This window comes from Heptranchias perlo, chromosome 34 (assembly GCF_035084215.1).
Source record: "Heptranchias perlo isolate sHepPer1 chromosome 34, sHepPer1.hap1, whole genome shotgun sequence".
Lineage (NCBI taxonomy): Eukaryota > Metazoa > Chordata > Chondrichthyes > Hexanchiformes > Hexanchidae > Heptranchias > Heptranchias perlo.
This window is the reverse complement of record NC_090358.1, coordinates 27,341,534-27,363,163: the sequence shown is the minus strand read 5'-3', so window position 1 is coordinate 27,363,163 and position 21,630 is coordinate 27,341,534. Positions and strand designations below refer to the sequence as shown.

The 21,630-nt window shown below is 44.3% G+C and overlaps 1 protein-coding gene and 1 long non-coding RNA gene across 8 annotated transcripts in view; one reads left to right on the top strand and one right to left on the bottom strand.

Moving 5' to 3' along the window:
• Nucleotides 1–6,075, bottom strand: part of LOC137301912 (uncharacterized) — a 38,853-nt gene extending 32,778 nt beyond the window's left edge. Inside the window, exon 1 of the long non-coding RNA XR_010958391.1 lies at nucleotides 5,989–6,075. This is a non-coding gene — a long non-coding RNA (uncharacterized lncRNA). The remainder of the gene's footprint in view (nucleotides 1–5,988) is intronic.
• zfand6 (zinc finger, AN1-type domain 6) overlaps nucleotides 5,664–21,630 on the top strand; it is a 61,768-nt gene continuing 45,801 nt past the window's right edge. For 4 of the 7 annotated variants that reach the window (XM_067971634.1, XM_067971632.1, XM_067971635.1 and 1 more), the window contains exon 1: nucleotides 5,750–5,831. The gene's annotated coding sequence lies outside the window, so the exon portion shown is untranslated. Of the gene's footprint in view, nucleotides 5,832–7,109; nucleotides 7,283–21,630 lie in introns of those variants that run through there. The other 3 variants (XM_067971637.1, XM_067971636.1, XM_067971631.1) reach the window with 2 other exon arrangements.

Here is a 21,630-nt window from a genome sequence, read left to right as displayed (position 1 = left end):
AAAGGCTCATCATGACATCCTTACTTTTGTACTCTATGCCTCTATTTATAAAGCCCAAGATCCCATATGCTTTTTTAACCACTTTCTCAACCTGCCCTGCCACCTTCAACGATTTGTGCACATATATCCCCAGATCTATGTTCCTGTACCCCTTTTAGAATTGTGCCCTCTAGTTTATATTGCCTCTCCTCATTCTTCCTAACGAAATGTATCACTTTGCATTTCTCTGTGTTAAATTTCATCTGCCACGTGTGCACCCATGCCACCAGCCTGTCTATATCCTCCCGAAGTCTATCACTATCCTCCTCACTGTTCACTACCCTTCCAAGTTTTTGTCATCTGCAAATTTTGAAATTATGCCCTGTATACCCAAGTCCAAGTCATTAATATATATCAAGAAAAGCAGTGGTCACAGCACTGACCCCTGGGGAACACCACTGTACACCTCCCTCCAGTCCGAAAAACAACCGTTCACCACTACTCTCTGTTTCCTGTCCCTTAGCCAATTCTGTATCCATGTTGCTACTGCCCCCTTTATTCCATGGGCTTCAATCTTGATGACAAGCCTACCATACGGCACTTAAACGCCTTTTGAAAGTCCATATACACCACATCAACTGCATTGCCCACATCTACCCTCTCTGTTACCTCATCAAAAAACTCTTATCAAGTTAATTAAACACGATTTGCCTTTAACAAATCCATACTGGCTTTCCCTAATCAATCCACACTCGTCCAAGTGACTGCTAATTCTGACCCGGATTATCGTTTCTAAAAGTTTCCCCACCACTGAGGTTAAACTGACTGGCCTATAGTTGCTGGGTTTATCCTTACTCCCTTTTTTGAACAAGGGTGTAACATTTGCAATTCTCCAGTCCTCTGGCACCACCCCCGTATCTACAGATGTTTGGAAGATTATGGCCAGTACCTCCGCAATTTCCACCCTTACTTCCATCAGCTACCGAGGATGCATCCCATCCGGACCGGGTGACTTATCTACTTTAAGTACAGCTAGCCTTTCTAGTACCTCTTCTTTATCAATTTTTAGCCCATCCAGTATCTCAACTATATCTTCCTTTACTCTGGCAGCATCTTCTTCCTTGGTAAAGACAGACGCAAAGTACTCATTTAGTACCTCGGCCATCCCCTCTGCCTCCATGAGCAGATCTCCTTTTTGGTCCCTGATCGGCCCCACCCCTCCTTTTACTACCCATTCACTGTTTACATGCCTGTAGAAGACTTTTGGATTCCCTTTTATGTTGGCCGCCAGTCTATTCTCACTCTCTCTCTTTGCCCCTCTTATTTCCTTTGTCACTTCCCCTCTGAACGTTCTATATTCTGCCTGGTTCTTACTTGTGTTATCAACCTGACATCCGTCATACGCCCCTTTTTTCTGTTTCATCTTACTCGTTATCTCTTTTGTTATCCAGGGAGCTCTGGCTTTAGTTGCCCTACCTTTCTCCCTCGTGGGAATGTACCTAGAGTATACACGAACCATCTCCTCCTTAAAGGCCGCCCACTGTTCAATTACAGTTTTGCCTGCCAATCTTTGATTCCAATTTACCCAGGCCAGATCTGTTCTCATCCCACTGAAATTGGCCCTCCTCTAATTGAATATTTTTATTTTAGAGTGGTCCGAGTCCTTTTCCATAGCTATTCTAAACCTTATGATAATATGATTGCTGTTGCCTAATTGTTCCCCCACTGACACTTGCTCCACTTGGCCCACATCATTCCCTAGAACCAAGTCCAGCAATGCCTCCTTCCTTGTTGGGCCGGGAATGTACTGGTCAAGAAAGTTATCCTGAACACACTTCAAAAATTCCTTCCCCTCTTTGTGAAAGATTTTTTTTAACCTGAAGCTTTCAGAATAAAATACCAGTTTGATTCTTGTTTGGAAAAAAAACTCAGGAATCATTTTACAACATGAATAAAAACTGGAAAAAAATGTATTGACATTAATTCTTTTATAAATTCTAAGTATCTGTATGTAAATAATAATTGTTTTTTGAATTCAAGCAAAATAAAGCACAGGTAATGCTAAAGCCCCTTTTCTCACTGGTCTAATTTTCTGAGTAAGAAGCATCTTTCTCTCACCCACTGAACTAGAAATTTATGGATTGATAACAAATGTTGTTTTGTTGCTTACAGCTTGTTTTACAAATCATTTGGAAAACTCAAAAAAATTCATAAATTCTTTTACATCAGAAGATCGACCTTTCCAATTGTAGTGAGAGAATCCACTTTATCGTTCTGGGAAACTGTGCACAGTGCACACTCAGTGGTAGCTCACGTCAACTAACAGTGATACCTTTCAGGGATGGGCACACCTAATTTAAATGGAGCAAAATCTTGACATTCTGGAGCAAAATTATAATTTGTTTTTGTATTTTTACGCCCTCATTTGCTCATGGCTTACTCACACATCAATCTTGAAAATAATCAAAAAACTCTAATTCAGTAATTCCCAAAACTTTTTTTTTTACAACCAACTCAACAAAAAGATCTCTCATGCCTCTAACTATATTAATATCGTAAAGGCTGAAAAAATCTTTTCTTAACTCGTTTCTACCTCGCTTTTCTCCTTCACTTTTATTTCTCTCATACCTTTAGTTATCTTTTTACTTTCTAACCTTCTCACGCCTCCTTCCTTTCTGTCTGTTTCATCTCCTTCCTTTCTCTCACTATCTTCCCATCTGTCACTCTCACCTTCCTTTCTATATCTCTCACCTTCCCTTGTGAGTCTACATCTCTCTCCTTCCTTTGTGTGTATCGCTCTCATCCTTCCCGGGTCTCTCTTTTTCCTACTTTCTCCTTCTTTTCTCCCCGTCTCCATTTTTCTTGTTCTTATTCCCTTCACTCTCTTTCTTCCCTTCTGTTTTTCTCTTCCTACTTCCTTTTCCTTCTCTGTGCTTCTTCCTATGTTTCTTCCTCCCATTCACTCTTTCTTCTTTCTTTCTCTTGTTTTGAGTAATCCTCTCTTCCTTTTAACTCTTGTTTTTTGGTTCGCTGTCTCACTTTCTCTCACCTTTTCAGTTTGTTCTCTCTTTTTCTAGTTCATTCTCTTTTTCTAGTTTGTTTCCCTGTCCTTTTCTGATTCTCTCCACTGTTTCTCCTTTAATTTTTATTCCTCCCTCTCTTCTACTCTTTCTCTGTCCTGCTCTCCCTGCTTCTGTCTCTCTTGTTATCCCCACTGCTCTTTCTATCCCTTTCCTGCTGACTCTATTCTGTTCTCTCGCTTTCTCTATTCTGCTTCTTTTCTCCTCCCGTTTTTCATACCTCTGTCTTGATAACTTCTGGAGAGATTGTGGGGTGAGGAGAAAGTAGGCCCATGAAGCAGCTTAAAGATGAGAGCATGCAAGGTGGGGTCTGACAAAGAGGGCCAGTAATGAGTTGAGGATGGTGTAGCATCCCAAAGACCAGTGGGCAATGTACTGAAAAAGCCTGGACAATGTGAAGCAGCAGACAGCACTGCCTAAGAAGCGATGGGAATGGAAGGGATCAGGCCAGGGTCCAGCAAACTCCAAATCCATACAGCATTTCCTACAACTGTGACCACGCATCAAAAGTACTTCACTGGTTGTGAAGCGCTTTGGGATGTCCTGAGGTTGCAAAAAGCACTACATGAATGCAAGTCTTTCTATCTTTATGAATACACTACCCACAATGCAAAGCAGCGTGGTTTTGAAATAGAGCCTATTCTGAGCCACTTTGCATTATGGTCCTTAATCACCCTCATTGTTGTCCCTCTTCCTGGTGGTTAAGAACTGCAACGCAAGTTCTCGGTAGCATTCCCTCGCAAAATATCATAATTCGCGATGATGTCACTCACCGGATTGGCAGCGCCAGCTCCGCCTTTGGCAAACTCGAGTGGAGACTCTGGCAGGAATGAGGGGTTAGTCTAACGACAAAAGTCACTCTATACCAAGCTGTTGTCCTCCCCACCCTACTATATGCACCAGAGTTGTGGATCTGCTACCGCCGTCACAATAAGTGACTTGGCCATTTCCGCCATCTGCCACGTATCGCTGGCATCAAGTGGGAGGACAGGCGGCCCAACACTGATGTCTTCGAGCACTGCAATATCACTGGAAAAGCGAGACCAGTTCTATTGGTCTAAACACATCGTTTGATCATGGAATTCCCAAAGCCGTCTTCTACGGCGAGCTGCAGTCCAGATATCACAGTAAAGGTGGGCAGATGAAAAGTTATAAAGACACACTAAAGGCCACCGTGAAATCCTGAGGTATTAACCCCAACATTGGGGTAAGCACAGCCACCGACAGACCACAATGACAGCACATCTGCCAGGTTGGGTTGAATTAATTTGAGGCTGCAAGATCTGGCTGTCAAGCGCCTGACACGCAAGGTAACTCATCTACACCCCTCATCTGGCTTCCAATGCAATATGTGCGGCCATATATCTGCATCCAGGATTGGGCTCTTCTTCCATAACAACTCAGACTCATCCGTCAGTTTGACGGGAAACTCTTATCACACTGTAATTACAGCCCCCTGGCAGTGGAATCCCATGCACTCCAACCACCTCTACTTTGCTTCCCAAATTATATCAAAATAAAGTCAAAGCACTATATAAAAATAAGGACCCAACTTATGACTTTTAAATGGGAATTGAATTACATTTTCTCAAGGGCAATTAGGGATGGACAAAAAATGCTGACCTTGCCAGCGACGCCCACATCCCATGAACGAATAAATAAAAAATCTGCACACCCCGGTCCAATTATATCCAACACTGATTCCTCATAGGGTTACTTACTCTGGTTGTACGTATTCCTGGAAGTTTCATCACTTGACCTCTCACCTCCAACTGCCCCACCCAGTCAAACAGCCTTTCTCCCATCTTCAATTCTTTTCTAACTAATAATTAACTATAAACAAAAGTGTTCAAAGAAAATGGAAAAAAACAATTTTTAGAAAAATGATTTTTCTCCTAGGTTGCTCGCAGTGGTGTCCAGCAGATTAATCTTTCATTGCTGGAGACTCCAGGACAATCCTGGAGTGTTGACTACTATATAAGAGAAAGAATTTTTGGATGTACACTTTTTTTTAGAAAATATATGCGTTACTGCACTTAAAGTCACTTCTTTAATCGTGAAAAATCGAGTAGAAAGCTGACCCTTTCAAGGTAACAGTTATGATGGACATTTATGACATATTGTCCAGTGAGATCAGTCACTAAAGGCATTCATATGCTAGCTCGCCCAGAATTAGTTGGTATCTTAACAAAACAGATGAATTCAACGTTAAATCGGTTTCTCCCTCATCAGGTGCGGCCTGACCTGCTGAGTGTTTCCAACATTTTATTTCAGATTTCTGCCTTTTTTTTTTGCTTGTCGAATTCAAGTTCATCCAAATAAAGTACATTCTAATCCAGGGACTGGCATTTGATGATGGACAATGCAGTGGACTCTGACCAGCAACGGGAGAGAGAGAGAGAGAGAGAGAGAAAAAAACGTCGCAGACTTTAAACAGCTGGGTTGCAGGAGGCGATGATTTTGTGTTCTTTTTGGGTGCAGGGTGCAGGGATCTCCCCGGGCCAGCCGCACCTTTGATTGACAGGCGCCCAGGCTCCTCGTGCGGCGGTAACCGCGTCACCTGCGCCCCCGGCAGCCAATGGGAGCTGCGGCTGGCGTGTGTGACGTCAGGGGCAGGCCGGAGCGGGCGGCTCTGTCGGTGTAAACAGGGGCCGGGAGAGCGGGCGGGCCGGGCCGGCGCGGACACAAGGCCGCTCGCTCTTTTCCCTTTTTGTTTTTTTTTTCTTCCCCCTTCCCCCCCCTTTCCCCCTCCCTGTTATTTTATTTACAGAGGTAGGTAGGTCGCCGCCGGCTTTCGGGCGGGTTCTTCCCGGTCAGTCTCGGCTGCATAAAGTGGTGTTTTGTGGGGATGTACCGGGCCCCGTGGGCTGCCGCCTCTCCGGGGCCCCTGTCGCTGAAGGGATTGATTTATTTATTTTTTCTCCCCTACCTTTTTTGTTTGCGGTTGTTTTATTTTTTATTCTCGGTTCCTGTCAGCCAGGCCTCGCACCCTCCACTCAGCCTAACTCGCTAGAGGAAGTGCCGGCAATGGGGGGGAGGGGGCGTGGTTACGGGGAGGGTGGGATCGACGCGCGTTTGATTGACGGCTTCTCGAACCATTAGGAACGTGACGTTCGCCCGTTGACGGCTTTGATTGACAGCGCTGTGGGCGGGCAATGGCCAATGAGAGCGTCGCTGGGCGGGATTTCCTGCTGGCGGGTTAGGTTGCGCGGGAGGAGGGCTGTGTGGGTAATGGTCCTCGGGAACAGGCCTTAGGGTGTCCACGGGCTTCGGGCTCAATGCGGGCGGGCGGGCGGGGGTAAAGGGTAGGCGAGGAAAGCCCCGGGTGGTGATTTATTTCCTCGTCCGGCAAGCCAAGACCTGACCGCTGACGGTCAGCCTGTGGTGCGGGGCCCCTGGTTTACCTCACGGAATTTCCGGTTCGTTCTGTTCCGATCAAGATCCAGAGTGGGCGGCCGGGCGGGGCTCGGCCTCGGGGGGGGGCGGGATCCACCCGGTCCTTTTTGTGAGGGCGGGGCTCGATTTGATCTATGAGGGACTCGGTGTGGTAACCTGAGTGGGGGCGGGGCTCCGCCTGGTCCCTGAGAGCGCGCGCCCTGGAAGGGGGCGGGGCTCCGCCTGGTCCCTGAGAGCGCGCGCCCTGGAAGGGGGCGGGGCTCCGCCTGGTCCCTGAGAGCGCGCGCCCTGGAAGGGGGCGGGGCTCCGCCTGGTCCCTGAGAGCGCGCGCCCTGGAAGGGGGCGGGGCTCCGCCTGGTCCCTGAGAGCGCGCGCCCTGGAAGGGGGCGGGGCTCCGCCTGGTCCCTGAGAGCGCGCGCCCGGGAAGGGGGCGGGGCTCCGCCTGGTCCCTGAGAGCGCGCGCCCGGGAAGGGGGCGGGGCTCCGCCTGGTCCCTGAGAGCGCGCGCCCTGGAAGGGGGCGGGGCTCCGCCTGGTCTCCAGAGCGCGCGCATGGGAGGGGGCGGGGCTCCGCCTGGTCTCCAGAGCGCGCGCCCGGGAGGGGGCGGGGATCCCGCGTGGTTCTCACGAGCACGCGCGTGGGGGGGCGGGGCCTTTTCCCTGCCGACGCTCCACCTTATGGTTCCGATGAAATGTGGAACATGCTTATGGAGATGATGTCATGCAAAGCGCCCAAAAAACCCCACAGCTTTGCCATTAGTTCATTGTAACTAAAGATATCCGGATGGTTTTTAAAACAAAAAGGATAAAGTAGTTCTGGGGGAAGCAGGTACAGTGGCTTTAATATCACAGATACTGAAGGTGTAAGGCTTGGCTGTGTTGAATGTGTGAAATTTGCTGTGAGCAGCACAAATGAATCGTCTTGTACATTAGCTACTGTACAATTTGTATTAGATTTTTAAAGAATCTAACTTTCCATAATAGCCAGCTGATTTAGCTCTTTTTCTAAAATAGCTTTAGATTGCCATTAATTATTTTAGTTCCATACATTAGTTTTGACTTTCTCTTCTGTTTCAAGTATATTTTGTTACTTAATTGTCATTATTTCTCCCAAAATCATAAAAGCGACTTACAATTAATAAAAGCATAAAAGGATGGACAGGATAGTCTGGCATAGAGCCGCATGGATTAAGGTGGTTACGGGGTTGTTCTTCTTAGAGCAGAGAAGGTTAATTGATATGTTCAAAATTATGAACTGTTTTGATAGGGTAAGTAAGGATATGCTGCTGTAGGGTGGGTCGGTAACCAGAGGGGACAGATTTAAGAGAATTGATTCAAAAGAACCAGGGGGCAGATGAGGATCTTCTGTAATGGCTTTTCTTCCCGCTCCCGCACCATGACCTCTAGTCACTCACGTGAGTGCAAAAGACAAGGCTGAAGCGTTTGCAACCATATTCAGCCAGAAGTGCCGAGTAGATGATCCATCTCGGCCTCCTCCCGATATCCCCACAGTCACAGAAGCCAGTCTTCAGCCAGTTCAATTCACTCCACGTTATATCAAGAAACTGCTGAGTGCATTGGATAAAACAAAGGCTATGGGCCCCGACAACATCCCAGCTGTAGTGCTGAAGACTTGTGCTCCAGAACTAGCTGCGACTCTAGCCAAGCTGTTCCAGTACAGCTACAACACTGGCATCTACCTGACAATATGGAAAATTGCCCAGGTATGTCCTGTCCACAAAAAGCAGGACAAATCCAATCTGGCCAATTACCGCCCCATCAGTCTACTCTCAATCATCAGCAAAGTGATGGAAGGTGTTGTCAACAGTGCTATCAAGCGGCACTTACTCACCAATAACCTGCTCACCGATGCTCAGTTTGGGCTTTGCCAGCACCACTTGGCTCCAGACCTCATTACAGCCTTGGTCCAAACATGGACAAAAGAGCTGAATTCCAGAAGTGAAGTGAGAGTGACTGCCCTTGACATCGAAGCAGCATTTGACCGAGTGTGGCACCAAAGAGCCCTAGTAAAATTGAAGTCAATGGAAATCAGGAGGAAAACTCTCCAATGGCTGGAGTCATACCTAGCACAAAGGAAGACGGCAGTGGTTGTTGGAGGCCAATCATCTCAACCCCAGGACGTTGCTGCAGGAGTTCCTCAGGTCAGTGTCCTCGGCCCAACCATCTTCAGCTGCTTCATCAATGACCTTCCCTCCATCGTAAGGTCAGAAATGGGGATGTTCGCTGATGATTGCACAGTGTTCAGTTCCATTTGCAACTCCTCAAATAATGAAGCAGTCCGTGCCCGCATGCAGCAAGACCTGTACAACATCCAGGCTTGGGCTGATAAGTGGCAAGTAACATTCGTGCCAGGCAATGACCATCTCCAACAAGAGAGAGTCTAACCACCTCCCCTTGACATCCTGGGGGTCACCATTGACCAGAAACTTAAGTGGACCAGCCATATAAATGCTGTGGCTACAAGAGCAGGTCAGAGGCTGGGTATTCTGTGGCGAGTGAGTCACCTCCTAACTCCCCAAAGCCTTTCCACCATCTACAAGGTACAAGTCAGGTGAGTGATGAAATACTCTCCACTTGCCTGGATGAGTGCAGCTCCAACAACACTCAAGAAGCTCGACACCATCCAGGACAAAGCAGCCCGCTTGATTGGCAGCCCATCCACCACTCTAAACATTCACTCCCTTCACCACTGGCGCACTGTGGCTGCAGTGTGTACCATCCACAGGATGTACTGCAGCAAGACTTCTTCGACAGCACCGCCCAAACCCCGCGACCTCTACCACCTAGAAGGACGAGCAGCAGGCACATGGGAACAACACCACCCGCACGTTCCCCTCCAAGTCACACACCATCCTGACTTGGAAATATCTCGCCGTTCCTTCATCGTCGCTGGGTCAAAATCCTGGAACTCCCTACCTAACAGCACTGTGGGAGAACCTTCAGGAGACTGACTGCAGCGGTTCAAGAAGGCAGCTCACCACCACCTTCTCAAGGGCAGTTAGGGATGGGCAATAAATGCTGGCCTTGCCAGCGACGCCTGCATCCCATGAACGAATAAAAAAAGAAGTCCCCCAAGGATCTATCCTTGGCCCTCCTATTTCTCAGCTACATGCTGCCCCTCGGCAACATCATCCAAAAACACGTCAGATTCCATGTGTGCTGATGACATCCACCACTACCTCACCACCACCTCTCTCGACCCCTCCACTACCTCTGATTTCTCACGCAACTTCTCTGTTATTGGACGAGCAGAAATTTCCCTCAATTAAATATTGGGAAAACCGAAGCGATTGTCTTCCATCCCCGCCACAAACTCCGTTCCGTAGCCACAGACTCCATCCCCCTCCCTGGCCGCTGTCTGTGGCTGCACCATTCTGATCGCAACCTTGGCGACCTATTTGACCCTGAGCTGATTTTCCAACCCCGTAATCCTCAATCACCAAGACCGCCTACTTCCACCTCTAATTTCGCTCATCGATTGTATTTTGGATTGGAGGAAGGTGTGCAATGATGTTCCTCGGGTCGGAATTAGGACCACTGCTTTTCTTGATATATATTAATGCAGATGACACAAAACTTTAGTGTAGTAAACAGTGAGGAGGATAGTAATAGACTTCAAGGGGACATAGACAGGCTGGTGGAATGGGCAGATGAAGTTTAACGCAGAGAAGCGGGAAGTGATACGTTTTGGCAGGAAGAACGAGGAGAGGCAATACAAACTAAATGGTACAATTCTAAAGGGGGTGCAGGAACAGAGAGACCTGGGGATATATGTGCACAAATCTTTGAAGGTGGCAAGACAGGTTGAGAGAGCATTTTTTTAAAAAAAAAGCATACAGGATCGTGGGCTTTATAAATAGAGGCATAGAGTACAAAAGCAAGGAAGTTATGTAGAACCTTTATAGAACACTGGTTCGGCCACAACTGGAGTATTGTGTCCAATTCTGGGCACCGCACTTTAGGAAGGATGTGAAGGCCTTAGAGAGGGTGCAGAAAAGATTTACTAGAATGGTTCCAGGGATGAGGGACTTCAGTTATGTGGATAGACTGGAGAAGCTGGGGTTGCTCTCCTTTTAAAGCAGAGATTGTTAAGAGGAGTTTTGATAGAAGTCTTCAAAATCATGAAGGGTTTAGATAAAGAAAATAGAGAAACTTCCCATTGGTGGAAGGGTTGTGAACCAGAGGACACAGATTTAAGGTGATTGGCAAAACAACCAAAGGCGACATGAGGAAAATCTTTTTTACACAGTGAGTAGTTATAATCTGGAATGCGCTGCCTGAAAGGGTGGTGGAGGCAGATTCAGTCGTGGCTTTCAAAAAGGAATTGCATAAATACTTGAAGGGAAAATATTTGCATGGCTACAGGGAATGGGACTAACTGGATTGCCCTTACAAAGAGCAGGCACAGGCTTGATAGTCCGAATAGCCTCCTTCTGTGCTGTAACCATCCTATGATTCTATGATCTCTGCTCCTGTCATGGCTCACCTGCTGCTGAAACCTCCATCCATGTCATTGTTACCTCCAGACTCGACTATTCCAATGCTCTCCTGGTCAGTCTCCCAACCCCCTCCCCAGCTTAAACTTGAACTCAGTCCCTTCAGGAGAAAAGGAAGTATTGTGGTGCTGATGTGTTCTTACCTTGCCTTTTGATTTATAGCCTTATGAGATTTCCTGGTGGTGTAGCTGTAAATAATTAACTGTAAAAAGTGATGATTCATGAATTTAACTGAAGCTCAGTTGCATAATTTGGCTTAAATTGATCTAGTTGAATGGTGGTGGATAAGATGTGGTCATGTGATCTGTTTATATGCATACAATGGTTTGTACATTCATGGGTGAACATTGGTAACCAGTTGTGATTCAGGATGTGAAAAACCATAACTTAAAAGTTAAAGAGCAGTGATGCAACATCCTGTTTGCTCGAAGGTTTGATGATTGGTTTTGAAATTGGCCTCGAATGTTGTGTTTGGGCTGAGATAGGTAGAGAGAATCATAGAAAATTTCTGGCACGGAAGGAGGCCATTCAGCCCACCATTTCTGCGTCGGCCGAAAATGAGCCACCCAGCCTAATCCCACTTTCCAGCACTTGGTCCGTAGCCTTCTAGGGTCACAGCACTTCAGGTGCACATCCAGATACTTTTTAAATAAATTGAGGGTTTCTGCCTCTATCACCCTTTCAGGCAGTGAGTTCCAGACCACCGCCACCCTCTGGGTGAAAACATTTTTCCTCAGCTCCCCTCTAATCCTTCTACTAATCACTTTAAATCAATGCCCCCTGGTTATTGACCTCGCTGCTAAGGGAAATAGGTCCTTCCTATCCACTCTATCTAGGCCCCTCATAATTTTGTACATCTCAATTAAATCACCCCTCAGCCTCCTCTTCCAAAGAAAACAACCCCCGCCTATCCAACCTTTCCTCATAGCTAAAATTCTCCAGTCCTGGCAACATCCTCTTAAATCTCCTCTGTACCCTCTCTAGTGCAATTACATCCTTCTTGTAATGTGGTGACCAGAACTGTACGCAGCTCTCGATCTGTACGCAGCTCTCGATCTGTACGCAGCTCTCGATCTGTACGCAGCTCTCGATCTGTACGCAGCTCTCGATCTGTACGCAGCTCTCGATCTGTACGCAGCTCTCGATCTGTGGCCTAACCAGTGTTTTATACAGTTCCAGCATAACCTCCCTGCTCTTATATTCTATGCCTCATCTAATAAAGGAAAGTATTCCATATGCCGCCTTAACCACCTTATCTACCTGTCCTGCTACCTTCAGGGATCTGTGGACAAGCACTCCAAGGTCCCTCACTTCCTCTACACCTTTCAGTATCCTCCCTTTTATTGTGTACTCCCTTGCCTTGTTTGCCCTCCCCGTATGCATTACCTCACACATCTCCCTCCGGATTGAATTCCATTTGCCACTTTTCTGCCCACCTGACCATTGATACCTTCCTGCAATCTACAACATCCCTCCTCACTATCAACCACATGGCCAATTTTTGTATCATCTGCAAACTTCTTAATCGTGCCCCTTTCGTTTAAGTCCAAATCATTAATATATATCACAAAAAGCAAGAGACCTAGTACTGAGCCTTGCGGAACCCCACTAGAAATAGCCTTTCAGTCCCAAAAACATCTGTCAACCGTTACTTTTTCCTTCCTGCCATTGAGCCAATTTTGGATCCAACTTGCCACTCTCCCTTGGGTCCCATGGGCTTGTACTTTTTTGACGAGACTGCCATGTGGGACCTCATCAAAAGCCTTCCTAAAATCCACGTAGACGACATCAAATGTACTACCCTCATCGACCCTCCTTGTTACCGCCTCAAAAAATTCAATCAAGTTATTCAGACACGACCTTCCCTTAACAAATCTATGTTTGACTGTCCTTGATTACTCCGTGCCTCTCTAAGTGACTGTTTATCCTGTCCCTCAGAATTAATTCCAATAATTTGCCCACCACCGAGGTTAGACTGACTGGCCTGTAATTACTCGGTCTATCCCTTGCTCCCTTTTTAAACAATGGCACAACATTAGCAGTCCTCCAATCCCCCGGCACCCTGCCTGTATCCAATGAGGATTGGAAAATGATGGTTAGAGTCTCTGCTTTTTGCTCCCTTGCTTCTTTTAACATCCTGGGATACATTTCATCTGGCCCTGGTGATTTATCTACTTTCAAAGATGCTAATCCCCTTAATACTTTCTCACTAAGTTTATCCCATCCAATATTTCACACTCCTCCTTAACTACAATGTCTGCATTGTCCCTCTCTTTTGTGAAGAAGGATGCAAAGTATTCATTAAGAACCATATCAACATCTTCTGCTTCCACACATAGGGTACCTTTTTGATCTCTAATAGGCCCTACTCCTTCCTTAGTTATCCTCTTGCTCTTAATGTATTTATAAAACATTATTGGGTTTTCCTTAATTTTATTTGCCAATATTTTTTCATGCCCTCTCTTTGCTTTCCTAATTTCCTTTTTAATTTCACCCCTGCACCTTTTATACTCCTCTAGGCTTTCTGTAGTATTGAGTTCTCGGTATCTGACATAAGCTTTCCTTTTCTGCCCTATCTTACCCTGTACGCTGCTTGACATCCAGGGGGCCCTGGATTTGGCAGCTCCACCCTTTTTCTTTGTGGGAACATCTTTACTCTGTACCTCTTGAATCTCCCCCTTGAATGATATTGATTTACCTTCAAGTAGCTGTTTCCAGTCCACTTTTGCTAAATTACTTCTTAGCTTAGTAAAGCTAACTCATCTGATGAAGGAGGAGAGCTCCGAAAGCTTGTGATTTCAAATAAAACTGTTGGACTATAACCTGGTGTTGTATGACTCCTTACATTTGTCCACCCCAGTCCATTACCGGCATCTCCACATCATAATAAAATTGGCCTTTCCCCAATTGAGAACTTTAACTCCCGCTCTGTCTTTGTCCTTTTCCATAACTATGCTAAAGCTAACTGAATTGTGATCACTACCACCAAAATGCTCTCCCACTGATAGTCCTTCCACCTGCCCCGCCTTAGGGTGAGGGAGAGATATGATTTGCATATGTACAGCGTATCATGATTCAGAAATGTTCAGTGTTTCTTCACACAATGAATTACTTTGAAATGCAGTTGCTGTCATGTAGGTAAAAAGTCTGCATAACAAGAATGTTTTTTGTTGCTGCTTCATGTTTTCGTTCTTTTAAATGACTTTGTTATGCTCGTGAAAATGGGAAATGGAACACTTTCTCATTTCGGAGTGTCCGCTATAGCACATAGGAGCATGATTTTAGGAACACAAAGGTTATTTGGACCAACAAGCCCTGTCCCTATTTGGTTGATCTCAACTCCACCTTCTCACCATGCTTTTTAATCCTTTATCCCCAAAAAGCCTTCTCTGATAACTTGTTCCAAAGCTCATTTTTTTTTATTCCATGAAATGGGGACCTTGATTAATCCTGATTAACTTTTAAATGATATCACTGAGTAACAGTCAGTGAACAATTTTGATAAAATTTGAAACTTCCTTGACTCTGCCTCAACAAATTGCCATAACAGCAGCCTGTGATACAAGCTTCACTGCACCAGTGACATTATTCCATTTCCCAACTTGGTCTGATTGAAAGTTCCAGATTAGTGTCAGTTAAAGGGCAGTTTTTTTGCTGTGGGTCAAGACTGCCCAAACTCATTTCACGTAGGACCAGTGGAATAGGTTTTCTACCCAATATCATATTTTTAACAGATTTGCTTTGGTAAATTAGCCAGGAAGATGGGCACAATGTGGAACTTATGTAAGTATAAATCACTGGTTAGACCTCAGCTATGGTATTGTGTCCAATTCTGAGCACCACGCTTTAGAAAGGATGTCAAGGCCTTGGGGAGGGTGCAGAAGAGATTTACTAGGATGTTACCAGGGATGAGGGACTTCAGTTATGTGGAGAGACTAGAGAAGCTGGGATTGTTCTCCTTAGAGCAGAGAAGGTTAAGGAGAGATTTAATAGAGGTGTTCAAAACTATGAAGGGTTTTGATGGAGTGGATAGGGAGAAACTTTCCACTGGCAGGAGGGTCAGTAATCAGAGGACACAGATTTAAAATAATCTGCAAAAAAAGCCAAAAGGATGAGAATTTTTTTCAACGCAGCGAGTTATAATGATCTGGAATACATTGTCCGAAAGGGCGGTGGAAGCAGGTTCTATAACTTTCAAATCAGAATTGGATCTCTATTTTAAAAAGGAAAAATTTGCAGGGCTATGCGGAAAGAGCAGGGGAGTGGAACTAATTGGTAGCTCTGTCAGAGAGCAGGCACGATGGGCCGAATGGCCGCCTTCTGTGCTGTATGATTCTATGATAACCGTGGCTTGTAATGTTTTAAGTTGGGTGTGGGGAATAACGTAATTGTGTATTATATAGAAGTGTTGTATTTTTCAGTTGATTACTGGAAATTGCCACATATTTCAGTCCCTCACAATTTATTTTTTCACATATTGACAAGATCACGAGATAATGCGAGGATCAATGGGTGCATCTCAGTAATGTGGGTGAGGTAGGCCCTTAGTTCAGCAAGAAAGACTCTGAAGTCCCCCAGATATTCTAACACCCTGTCACTAAACCTCTCCTCCTTTGAGTTGCTCCTTAAAACCTTGCTCCCAAAAACTCTTTGACCAAGCTTTTGGTCACCTGTCCTAATATCTCTGTGGCTCGGTGTCAAATTTTGTCTGATAAAGCTCCTGTGAAGTGCCTTGGGACGTTTTTACTACGTTAAAGGTACTATATAAATACAAATTGTTGACACCATGGCACTGTTACCATTGCCCATGCCCACATGTGACATGAATTGAGCTCTATGCACAAGAGCTGCGTGTTTATTATTGTTAGCTGAGGGCTTGGCCTGTGTGATGGGTATCACTTTAACATTATAGTCAAAAAAATTACAACTATGATCAAACTGACACATCCTTAGCTTTTTCTATTCGTTCATTGGATGTGGGGGTCACTGGCAAGGCCATCGTTTATTGCCCATCCCTAATTGCCCTTGAGAAGGTGGTGGTGAGCCGCCGCCTTAAACCGCTGCAGTCCGTGTGGTGAAGGTGTTCCCACAGTGCTGTTAGGTAGGGAGTTCCAGGATTTTGACCCAACGACGATGAAGGAACAGCAATATATTTCCAAGTTGGGATGGTGTGTGACTTGGAGGGGAACTTGCAGGTGGTGTTGTTCTCATGTGCCTGCTCCCCTTGCCCTTCTAGGTGGTAGAGGTCGCGGGTTTGGGAGGTGCTGTCAAAGAAGTCTTGGTGAGTTGCTGCAGTGCATCCTGTGGATGGTACACACTGCAGCCACTGTGCGCCGGTGCTAAGTATTTGTGAACAGTTGAAGGAACTCGATTTTGGGATTTGCTACCTTTTTATTGTTTAACCAATAAAATCTTTTATAAAAAAAAAAGCTTTTTTAAAAAGTGAATAAGTAGGTAAATGACAAACTCCAAATCCAACCCTTAAGAAAGAACTTGCATTTATATAGCGCCTGTCAAGACCTCAGGACGTCTCAAAGCACTTTACAGCCAATGAAGTGCTTTTGAAGTGTAGTCACTGATGTAATGTAGGAAATGCGGCAGCCAATTTCAGCAAGGTCCCACAAACAGCAATGTGATAATGACCAGATCTGTTTTAATGATGTTGGTTGAGGGATAAATATTGGCCAAGACACTGGGGAGATCTCCCTTGCTCTTTGTAATAGTGCTATGGGATATTTTATGTCCACCTGAGGGGGCAGTCAGGCCTCTGTTTAACATCTCATCTGAAAGACTGCACCTCTGACAGTGCAGCACGCCATCAGTACTGCACTGGAGTGTCAGCCTAGATTTTGTGCTCAAGTCGCCGGAATGGGACTTGAACCCACAACCTTCTGACTCAGAGGTGAAAGTGCTACCGCTGAGACACAGCTGACACCGTAACTCTTTTAATCTGTTACTAACAAAATGAAATTGCACAATTTTATTTTTACTGGAGCCAAATACAGATTGTTGTGACTTTGGTAAACCATTCACTGCCTCGGGCTGAGAGGAAATAAAAACCTGAAGTTTAAAAAAATATATATATAAATTCAAACAGCAACCGTTCAGGAACATGGCATTGGTTGTTGGATAAGAGAATGTCTCATAAGGTTGATATCCACCAATTAAATCTACTGTTTAGCTAATAAAATAAAAACCCAAATGATCATCTGTTAGCAATGCTGTAGAATAGGAGGTGACAGCTGGATCGGATGTGTGCCCTACTTTACTGAGCCTATTCCAAAAGGTAATAGAGCTGTGGAATATCAGGGAAGTGAAGCTAACAGTATAAATGGGTTCGAGAGATGAGATGCATATTTGGAGAAATAAGAGATTGAGGTATATGATGAGGAAGTGAATAGATGAGGTTCTGAGAAGGGGATAGGTGCTTTTGGTCTAATGGTTGTTCTTATACCAGCTGGCTTTGTGACACATAATTTTGCTCAGTTATATTTCTGTTAATCAAATTAGATTTGCCTAGTAGATATTGCCTAATTTTTTTTGCTTTCAAAGTTACCTCAAAAAAAAAGTTGGAGTTTATGGGTTTTTGATGTTTAATTCTGGTTATTTTTACCACTCCTAAAAATGGTTTTCCTGCAACCTGCTGTAATTTCCTATTGATACACAAGAGTGGAGGAGGAGGTGGCAATTTCTGGCACCCTCTTTGAATGGCCACGCTTGCCACAATAACTTTTTATTTTTAAAAATCTAGGTGTTGTAAGCACAACTCCTCGCTGGTCTACAGCTTGCCACTTTGTTGAGTTTCTGCTGAGAGTATTGGCTCTGGGGATCCCATTAACTTAACATTCTGGGTTCTCTTAGGCGCGGGCCTCTGAAGGAAAACGTATTATGTAAATTTTGTACTTTTTTTTTTGTCTTGTGCATTTATTATGTTGCAAACCATATTTATAGCATACTGAGCTTGAATAAAGGAGACTATGATGGTATGAGAGCGGAATTGATTAAAGTGGACTGGGAAAATAGATTAAAGGGTAAGACGGTACATGAGCAGTGGTGTTCATTTAAGGAGTTATTTTGCAACTTTCAAAAAAATATATTCCACTGAGGAAAAAAGGGTGTAAAAGAAATGACAGCCATCCGTGGCTAAGTAAAGAAATTAAGGATAGTATCCGACTAAAAACAAGGACATATATGGTAGCCAAACTTAGTGGGAGGATAGAAGATTGGGAATTCTTCAGAAGACAGCAAAAAGTAACTAAAGGATTGATTAAGAAAGGGAAGATAGATTATGAAAATAAATTAGCAAAAAATATAAAAACAGATAGTTTCTATAGTTATATAAAAAGAAAAAGGGTGGCTAAGGCAAACATAGGTCCCTTAGAGGATGAGACCGGGAAATTAATGGTGGGAAACATGGAGATGGCAAAAATGCTGAACAAATATTTTGTTTGTCTTTACGGTAGAGGACACTAAGAATATCCCAACACTGGACAAACAGGGGGCTCTAGTGGAGGAGCTAAATACGATTAAAATCACTAAGGAATTGGTACTTAGTAAATTAATGGGACTCAAGGTGGATAAATCCCCTGGACCTGATGGCTTACATCCTGGGGTCTTGAAGGAAGTGGCAGTAGGGATTGTGGATGCTTTGGTAATAATTTTCCAAAATTCTCTGGACTCTGCAAAGGTCCCGGCAGATTGGAAAACTGCTAATGTAACACCCCTATTTAAAAAGGGTAGTAGGCAGAAGGCTGGAAATTATAGACCAGTTAGCCTAACATCTGTGGTGCGTAAAATTTTGGAGTCTATTATTAAGGAGACATTAGCGGAACATTTGGATAAACATAATTTAATAGGACAAAGTCAGCATGGCTTTACGAAGGGGAAGTCATGTCTGACAAATTTGCTTGAGTTCTTTGAGGACATAATGTACAGGGTGGATAAAGGGGAACCAGTGGACGTAGTGTATTTAGACTTCCAGAAGGCATTCGACAAAGTGCCACATAAAAGATTATTGCTCAAGATAAAGAATCACTGGATTGGGGGTAATATTCTGGCATGGGTGGAGGATTGGTTATCTAACAGGAAGCAGAGAGTTGGGATAAATGGTTCATTCTCGGACTGGCAACCAGTAGCCAGTGGTGTTCCGCAGGGATCGGTGCTGGGTCCCCAACTTTTTACAATCTATATTAACGATTTGGAGGAGGGGACCGAGTGTAACATATCAAAGTTTGCAGATGATACAAAGATGGGAGGGAAAGTAGAGAGTGAGGAGGACATAAAAAACCTACAAGGGGATTATAGACAGGCTGAGTGAGTGGGCAGAGATTTGGCAGATGCAATACAATATTGGAAAATGTGAGGTTATGCACTTTGGCAGGAAAAATCAGAGAGCAAGTTATTATCTTGATGGCAAGAGACTGGAAAGTACTGCAGTACAAAGGGATCTGGGGGTCCTAGTGCAAGAAAATCAAAAAGTTAGTATGCAGGTGCAGCAAGTGATCAAGAAGGCCAACGGAATGTTGGCGTTTATTGCTCGGGGGATAGAATATAAAAACAGGGAGGTATTGCTGCAGTTATATAAGGTATTGGTGAGACCGCACCTGGAATACTGCATACAGTTTTGGTCTCCATACTTAAGAAAAGACATACTTGCTCTCGAGGCAATACAAAGAAGGTTCACTCGGTTAATCCCGAGGATGAGGGGGCGGACATATGAGGAGAGGTTGAGTAGATTGGGACTCTACTCATTGGAGTTCAGAAGAATGAGAGACGATCTTATTGAAACGTATGATTGTGAAGGGGCTTGATCGGGTGGATGTGGTAAGGATGTTCCCAAGGATGGGTGAAACTAGAACTAGGGGGCATAATCTTAGAATAAGGGGCTGCTCTTTCAAAACAGAGATGAGGAGAAACTTCTTCACTCAGAGGGTAGTAGGTCTGTGGAATTTGCTGCCCCAGGAAGCTACATCATTAAATAAATTTAAAACAGAAATAGACAGTTTCCCAGAAGTAAAGGGAATTAGGGGTTACGGGGAGCGAGCACGAAATTGGACATGAATTTAGATTTGAGGTTAGGATCAGATCAGCCATGATCTTATTGAATGGCGGAGCAGGCTCGAGGGGCCGATTGGCCTACTCCTGCTCCTATTTCTTATGTTCTCTTGAGAAATCAAGGTGGAGGCTGAAAGTATTTTTAATAAATTTGGAGCAATTTCTTTGGCTCGGCCTCTCCCCTCTTTTATTGGTTATCTTTGCTAACTGTTCCTAATTTGTTATCCTACATCCTCAGTAGTTCCCTATTAGTAGATTTTGTACCTGTTTTTCCTGTGGTGTTTGGTGTTTTCTATATGTTATGATTCATTTATATTTTATGAAAACATTTGACACAATTAGGTTGCAAGCATGATGTTGATTTTCAAGTGTGGTTCTTTGAGGTGTGATGGACATAAATGTACTAGAAGCTGGATATTTGGAGTAATTGCACTTGAAGAGTATGCGTGGAATTTTGTAAAAACACGAGCAGTATTGTTTAAATTTCCCACTAGTAGTACAGCTGACGAATAATAATCCTTTAACGTTGCACCTTGAGAAGTTCAAAAACCACTGCTTTACAGCATCCTTGATTTAAGTTTTAATTACATTATTCATTCTCAGTGATTACAGGTTTGATAAATTAGTTGGACACAAGTACAGAATAATATGAAATGTTTGAAGAGCATGAACTAATGCAAACTTTTACGCCAATCTAGAAATATGTATCTCAGATGAGATTTTTTTTTACACAGCAAGTTATGATCTGGAATGCACTGCTTGAAAGGGTGGTGGAAGCAGATTCAAGAGTAACTTTCAAAAGGGAATTGCATGAATATATGAAGGGGAAAAATTTCCAGGGTTATGGGGAAAGAGTGGGACTAATTGGATAGCTCTTTCAAAGTGCTGGCATGGGCCGAATGGCCGCCTTCTGTGCTGTATCATTTTATGTTGGGGAGAAAAAGCTGCAAGCTTGTTGTTCAGGCATAGAAATTTCAGGCGATCTAACTTCCATGGTTGTGGTTTGTATTTTCAAAGAATATCCATGCACTGCACTGCAGACTGGTAGGCATGGATTAGGATTTCCCATAGTGTGATACCAATCCCATCTAGGCTTTGATCTTAATTTAAAGTGTAAGATATTATGCGCAGGCACAAGCTAAGTAAATCTTTTGCACTTCCCGGTGGTTGGTCACACTACAGTAATAGAAGCCTGAGAACAGGCATTCGTTGTTGGGAATAATCATTTGTCGGAGGCAGATAGCAGCACGGTGAAAACAGTTGCTTCCTTTTTTAATTATTTCAGCGAGTAGCATTAAAAAGTACTCTGAAGCATGGATGGCACAGTGGGTTTAGAACATTAATTGAGTGCAGACTACTGGGATAAAGATCTGAAATGAAATGACTGCATAATCTCAACCCAGTTCCTATAAGTGTGATTGCATGGCAAAAAACTATGCATAATTGGTAAATGCCCTCAGACCATAAGGATGGATGGTCTGAAAAGTGGAACTGTTATACTGGTGCAATTGGTGTTGAGGCACATTAATAGAACATATAACCAGTGCTGTGCCAGTGTTGGAAGTGCTCAGTGCCAAAAGTGGAGTAGCAATTCAGTCTTATCACT